Below are 7,632 nucleotides of genomic sequence, written 5' to 3'. Positions count from 1 at the left end.
TGCTGAGGATTGCAGGTTCAAAACCCCAGGCTTGCCTGGTCAAGGCACATAGGAGAAGCAACTACTATTAGTTGATATTTCCCGCTCCTCTCCCGCCCCCCCACTTCTCTCTTCTCTCTAGAATCAATAAATAAAATATTTAAAAATTTATTTCTTCCTAGTCAATCTTTTACTTTTCTTGCCTTATTCCACTGGTTAAGGACAATTCAGTGGCAATAACATATAAAATATATTCTTGTCTGTAGCACACTTTTAATCACTACTATGTCCTCTTGCCTAAAGCCATGAACTTTTGAATTGTTGATTCCCTGCTGCTGGGTCAGGAGTAAGATGCCCACATTCCTCTTCCAGCTACTGCAACGAGTCAAGCAAACAAGAACAGTCCCTGTCCCCTCTGGTTGCTACGCAACGGCGTCGCCCTGACCCGAAGTGAGAGCCGAGGGGCTCGGAGCACGTGCGGCCTCTTCGCATTCTGGGACTACAACTCCTACAATGCCGCGCGGTGCGGGCGCCCCGTCTCCGGAGTGGGGGAAGGGCCCGGCCGGGCCGGGAGGCGGAGCGGAAGCGGAGTGCGAGGGACGAGAAGAGTAGTCTGCACAAGCTGGAGGCAACCTCGAGCCTGATCCCGAGTCGCGTCCTTCTCCATCCCGACCTGGAGGCTGCTTCGCCGGCGCGGGGCGCAGCCGACGCCCTCTACTCGGCTTTCGCTGCGCCGCCCGGGAGACCGCTGGTGGCGGCGACGGTGACGAGAAGCCCATAGACAAGGTAATGGGCAGGGGGCGAGAGGGAAGCGGGGGCTGGAGGCGTCCCAGGCGCCCGCCCGCGCCACTCGCGGAACCCCGGGCCGGGTGGCCGCCCCTCCTCGGCTGCGCCCCGCCCCCCGCCGCACCCGGCCGGCTGCCGCTGGGCGTCCGCGGGGACCCGGCTTGGGGACCGGCTGGCAGCCCCGGCCGCCACCTTTGTCCCTGCCCCTCTGGGTCTGACAGCCGCGGCCCCGTGGGCCCCGAGCGGAGATCCGAGGCTGGCTCTGGCTGCGTGATCGAGCGGGGCAGGCTCGGTCCCGTGGTTGCCGGCGGGGGGAGCGCCGGACCCGACCTGCAGAGGTGGAGCGCTGCCGCTGCAGCCGCACTCGCTTCTTTTTGTTTTTGACAGCTCAGCTCTCTTCTACTTTGTGGAGATGAGAAATGTCCGAACCTGTAAGAATTGTTAGGAGTTTATTTGAGCCAAACTGACAATTCCTGGGAAGCAAAATCTCAACAGATTGAGAAAATCTCCGGGAAATTGCACTTCACCACTTATTTTATATAGCAGAATCAAAGGGGGTTACCTGAGATCCATCGGTGGTAGAAAGGTGGGAGAAAGCAAATCGGGAAATCTCGGAGATTGGATACAAAGTAAAAACAAATAGACACTTTTAAGGTGGTGGGTAAAAGGTAGTTAACAGGCACTAATTAACTCTATAATAATAACAATGCGAGGTTCTGCAGTCTGTGCTCTGATGCTGTGATTGTGCCCTGAGGGGTCTGGAGAAAGAAAATTATCCTGACATTTCAAAGGTATGTTGTAGTAGATGCAAAAAGGCAATAGGCAGGCTCAGTTAAAGATTGCCCTTTGTAAAGGAAGATACCTGCCACGACTCTTGTTTTTAGTTAGGAAGTGCTGATTTCAGACTATCCTAAGTGGTTACTTTAGGTCTCTGAGTTTGAAAGGTCCACCATGCAGGCCTCCCCTGAGCTTGTCAGGTTTAGTATGTGGCCTGTTTTTCATCCAAAACTTTGAGAGAGAGAAAAAAGCCAAATGCTCCCTTTTTAAGTCCTTATTCTTTAAAACTCAGCTCCTGGGTGACTGAAAAGGAACGGAAAACTGCTTATGCTCTCTCTCCTCATAGCGGTGTTAAGTGTGGCCCAGACAGCCTGAGTTCCAATCCTGACAAGTCACTGCCTGGCTTTGTGACTTAGGTTAATTAAAGGCTGTATGCCTGAGTGTTCTCATCTATCAAATGGAGATAAAATACACACCTTTAGGTTGTTAGATTAAGAAGTAGTACGCTTACATTGCCACTCATTCTTTATTTGACAAAAAATCTTTTGAATATGATACTTTCATTAGTTATACTGAAGTAGCCTCTGGATTTGTGTTTTGTGCTTTTCTTTATTTAATCATTATCGCCCTAGGTTGTGTGTTCACTTTATGCCTTGTTCATCCTAAACCTAAGCAAAGAATTAAAAAAAATATGTTGTCTTCCTAATTTCCTCTGTTTTAAGATGGCTGATAATATTTTTAAGGAAATTGATGACTCTGCTTTTTTGTGGCTCAGCTTTCCAGATACAGAGAAGGACTTATCCACCCCTCCTCCCAGCTTTGTCCTTTGTGGGATCCTTAGAGGAGCTTAAGTGTTTTGGCAGAGTAAGCATCTAAGTGTTCTGCGATCCTGATGTGGGGCTTCACCATCTTTTCAACCCTGTACCGACTTTATTCTACCTCTTTTTACTCTTTCCCACTGGTTAGTAATTTCCTGCCTTTGGGATTTGTGTTTCCCAGTTGTAGTTTTTGTTCTCAGGACAGGCTGATTGGATGTAATAAATTTTAAAGGAAATGACTTTGAACCATTTCACACTAGCTCCTCTTTAGTTTTGGTTATTCTTGCACTATTTGCTCCTGAATTTTACTGACATTGCTGATTAGTTTTTCCTCAAAGAAATCTTTATGGTCCTTAGTGGAAAAAATTTTTTTAAATTAAAATGTTTTACACTACTTTGAGTTCAAACACGACTGTGCAGTATGTGACAATGTGTCTTGAGTGATGCTGTGCTTGAATGTACAGTTATATTAGGGAGAAGCCAGTAGTGCCTGATGAATTTTCTGTGTGATATCATTAGCGACAGATATATTTAAAGTGTTTTTTTTTTCAGAAGAAAAGGAGAAATCTAACGAGTGTATTTCATAAGGATAACAGAGAGCCAGAGAATAAATTAGTAGAAATCTTAAACTATGGGAGATGGCATATGCAAATAAAGATTTCTTTTTTTTTAAATTTTTTATTTTTATTTATTGATTTTCAAGAAGGGAGGGAGGCAGGGAGGGAGAGAGAGACATCTACCTGTTCCTGTATGTGCCCTGACCGGGGATCAAACTGGCAACCTCTGAGTTCTGGGATGATGCTCTAACCCAGTAGTCCCCAACCCCCGGGCAGTGGACCATTTGGTACCGGTCTGCAGAGAAAGAATAAATAACTTACATTATTTCTGTTTTATTTATATTTAAGTCTGAACAATGTTTTATTTTTAAAAAATGACCAGATTCCCTCTGTTAATCCATCTAAGACTCACTCTTGACGCTTGTCTCGGTCACGTGATACATTTATCTGTCCCACCCTAAAGGTCGGTCCGTGAAAATATTTTCTGACATTAAATCTGTCCGTGGCCCAAAAAAGTTTGAGGACCACTGCTGTAATCAGCTGAGCAATCATCCAGGGCCAAGATTTCTGATTCATTTAAAAACATGTGGCAAAAATATGTGTTTTGAAAAAAAAGTTTTAAAAAACAAGGAAGAAGTATAAAAAACGAAAAAAATAAAAGAAAAAATACAATAAAAATGTTTCTGTTTCTGTTTTTATACAGTGTAGGGTAGAGGGTAAAGACTACGGTAATAGGAGACCTTGGTTCTTGTCCCAGCTCTGTCACCATCTGTGTAACCTTAGATCCCTTTGTGGTCCTCAATTTCCTCCTCTAAAATCGTGGCTTGGTCTGATTCCAAGGACTTTCAACAGTAAGGGTTTTTAAACATTCTTTTTAATGTGAAAAATAAATGGGTGTAAACCCCTTTAGTCATTTATTTGTGTCTTAGGAAGGGGATACGTATGAAAGATCTTGAAAGCTGCCGCAAACAAGAATCTCGACTGCCGAGTTCACCTTTCTTTCACGAGCTGCATGTGCTTCCTTTGCATTTTTGACATGCTTAATTCTTTTCCTCCCCACTACATGTATCTCTTTTCTTTTATTCACAGCCTCTGCTTACTTACTATGTGTGCTTGTTTATAACTCTGGTTTGTCAATCCCCTAATCCAACCTCATTGCGGCTTTTTGTGAATTCTTTCCCTTTTTGCTTTTACTCTCAGCATCCTGGTTTTTTTTCTTTTTTCTTTTTCTTTTTTGAGAGTGAGAGAGGCATGAAGGGAGAGAGGAAGAAGAGAGATAAGTATCAACTCATAGTTACTTCACTTTAGTTGTTCATTGATTGCTTTTCATATATGCTTTGATGGGGGGTTGAGGGAGGGCTCCAGCCGAGCCAGTGACCTTGGGGACATGTTGATGATCGTGAGCTCAAGCCGGTGATCTTGGGGTTTTGAACCAGGGACCTCAGCGTCCCAGGTTGATGCTCTATCCACTGCGCCACCAATGCTCGGGCAGCATCCTGGTTTTCTTAAGGGCATCTTCTCTGTCCGAGGCCTCAGGCAAAGGTGCCCAGTGCTAGTCTGGTTAGCTGTGGAGGGTAGGTAGGCTCATGTGGCCCAGAACATGATTGGCTGAGGCTTTGGGCAGGTCAGATTCTGTGGCTGAAATATCTAGTACTGCATAATATATTTTAGAGTAAATTTGTACTAGGGCATGATAATTGAGTAGTTTCTCTTTTGCTTTAATATTTTGTTGTCTTAACCCTGACTTTACCCGTTTTCTTTGTACTCTTAGTGCTACAGTCTTCTCTTCATTCTCTCAGCCCTGGCTGGGTAGCTCACTTGGTTAGAGAGTCATCCTGCTATACCAAGGTTGCAGGTTTGATCTCTAGCCAGAGCACATACAAGAATCAACCAATGAACGCATAAATAAGTGAAACAACAAATCGGTTTCTCTCTTTGCTTCTCTCTTCCTCCCTTCCTCTCTAAAATCAATCAATAAAAACTTAAAAAAACATCTGGCATCTAAAAATGATCTAGTGTCTTTAAATATGTTATGTCTATATCTCAACTGAAGTTTAACTGTAGCTTTTCTCAAGGCAGTTCACATTTTAAATCTCACCTAGTTAGGACTGAATGGCTGTGTCCTATATTAAAATTTCCCCCCTAGATACTAGCCTTAGGCAGTATTATGTAGAGAAAGTATTTTTGGAATGAGCCTTTCCCCCTGAAATTACATTCTGAGGTCAGATCAGTGGAGGACTTGTTTCTGCATCTTTTTTGGAGAGAACTCTCTGAACTGCTGAGCCCTGCTGAACATACTGTGCTCTTTTTGTAATAAATATCTGCCTCTCTAGCTGTGAATTCCTTAGGAGACCAACAGGCAGTGATTCCTGTAGCACCTCTGGCTGACTGAGAGGGTCTCTGCTCGCTAGTTGCTGCTATTGCTGTGAATAATTGCTTTAGCTGTAGTCACCACAGTACAAGAAGCAGAACATGGAATAAATGCAAAAATGGGATTTGAAGGAGAGATTTTTAAGGTAGGGTTAGCTATCTATTAATGTTTTTAATGTTGCTATCGCAGTGTTTACGTAAAAACACAGGGAAGTATTTTAAGACAGGCAGTGTGAAATGCAGTGTTGTTGTTGTGTTTTTTTTTTTTTTAACATTTTTGACTGCAGGATGAACACAGTATGGTGTAGAGATTTGTTGTAGAATCAGGCACCGAAAACCTGTATAATTATGTTAACTGGTGTCCTCCCAATACCTTCAATTTAAAGTAAAATAAAATAAAATAAAAAAATTGACTGCAACCCATACCAAAAGTCTTTATATCAAGATTTCATAGATGTATAACTGTGTGTATCTTTGTATGAAAAAGACATATGTATACATACATATCTAAACCGAAACGTATCACAAAACAAAGTCTGTAGTATGTACAGCCTACTCTGATGGTTTCTGTTTTATCCTTTTTTTTTTTTTTTTTAAGTTGAATCTGCTTCTTGTTTTTGGAAAACATTGCAGTTCTGGGCTGAGAGTTTGGATGCCTGATTTCCCCCCATTTGTTTGATGTTGGGTAGTCAGTCCTATTTATGTTTATAATGCCAGTGCTCTAGTTTAAATATTCACTGATTCTCTGTCTTTACTTGTCCTTACTAATAATGGCAGACTAATATATTTGTCCGGTCTAGGGAGGAACCATCGAAAAATTGCTTAAATATCTAGTGGGTTGATGTTTGCTGTTTGGCAAATGGCATAGTAAAACTTAAACCAAATTTCTGGAGATGTACAGATTTCCAAAGATCTTACAGATTGGCGTGGAGAAGTTAAGTCTTGTAATAAATATAATAAAGAAAACAATATCCCTATGTTCTTTGTTTTTTATAAGTTTTTTTTTTTTTTTTTTTTTTTTTTTGCATTTTTCCGAAGCTGGAAACAGGGAGGCAGTCAGACAGACTCCCGCATGCGCCCGACCGGGAATCACCCGGCATGCCCACCAGGGGGCAATTCTCTGCCCATCTGGGATGTTGCTCTGTTGCTACCAGAACTATTCTAGTGCCTGAGGCAGAGGCCACAGAGCCATCCTCAGCGCCCAGGCCAACTTCGCTCCAATGGAGCCTCGGCTGCGGGAGGGGAAGAGAGAGACAGAGAGGAAGGAGAGGGGGAGGGGTGGAGAAGCAGATGGGCGCTTCTCCTGTGTGCCCTGGCTGGGAATCGAACCCGGGACTCCTGCACGCCAGGCCGATGCTCTACCACTGAGCCAACCGGCCAGGGCCAGTTTGTGTTGTTTTTTTAAAAAAGGAATATTTTAGAGTTTGAAGAAAGCACATTTAAAATGCTTAATAACAATTGTAAGTTAGCATGCCAGTGGTATGCTACCTAGACTTTATTCCACACTCATCTTGCTGCTGCCCCCTTCATATTAGAAAATGACAGCAAGACTATGTTTTTCTGTGTAAAAGATCACCCTATTAGGTCATTACTGTTCCTGTACATTACCAAACAGCAACCAACGTTCTCAGGAGAGAGGGGAATACCTGTCTTTCTCTGCTTCTGGGTTTCCTTCTTTTCACTTTGTACGGTTTCCCCAAAGCAGACCGCTCCGTGCTGGGTGTTGGGGTCCCTCTCCTTCTCATTGGTTTGGCCTTGAGGTGGCTAAGAATAAGGAATGTACTGGCTGCTCCCAAGATCCTGGTCAGAGAGGAATTCTGAAGGCTTTAGTTGGAAGGTAATGGGAACCAGACTTTGTGCTTCCTCTACTTTCTCAGATCAGACCTCCTCAGAGGGTCCCCAGGCGTTCTCACATTGCCGTTTATTTTCTCCATAGCAATTTACAGGCTGAAACGAGCTTGTTTCTGTGTTTGCTTGTTTATTGTCCCACTCCTACTAAAGCATAATCTCTGGAAGAACAAGACTCCTGTCTTACCTTGTTTCACCTTTTACAGCTCAGTTTCTGGCACATACGAGGTACTTTAAGAGCTATTGTGAATGAGTAAGTGAGCAAATGAATCAATAAACCAAGTTCTTTCGTGTTTTAAATGCAACTGCCTGTAGTAAAGATGGATTTTGTTAGAGGAGGTAGCTATTCAGACATGAGCTGGGAGGGGAACAGAAAGGGGAAGGAAAGTAAGTCAACCTTAAACGTAACCATCAGCTGATAACCAGATGGCTGAATTTGGCTCTGGAGCCTCTGATGCGCATGCCCAGGGCAGCTGCACCTGTGGGGAGCATCTGCA

General features: G+C 43.6%; 1 protein-coding gene across 1 annotated transcript in view; it reads left to right on the top strand.

Annotated features, from left to right (window-relative positions):
* The first annotated feature begins 552 nt into the window (after nucleotides 1-552).
* The window catches only part of CCDC126 (coiled-coil domain containing 126), a 32,480-nt gene continuing 25,400 nt past the window's right edge, over nucleotides 553-7,632 (top strand). Inside the window, exon 1 of the mRNA XM_066354162.1 lies at nucleotides 553-765. The gene's annotated coding sequence lies outside the window, so the exon portion shown is untranslated. The remainder of the gene's footprint in view (nucleotides 766-7,632) is intronic.

The sequence above is a fragment of the Saccopteryx leptura genome, chromosome 12 (assembly GCF_036850995.1).
Source record: "Saccopteryx leptura isolate mSacLep1 chromosome 12, mSacLep1_pri_phased_curated, whole genome shotgun sequence".
In the NCBI taxonomy this organism is placed as follows: Eukaryota; Metazoa; Chordata; class Mammalia; order Chiroptera; family Emballonuridae; genus Saccopteryx; species Saccopteryx leptura.
Note: the sequence above shows the minus strand (reverse complement) of the source record. Positions and strands in the feature narration are given on the sequence as shown.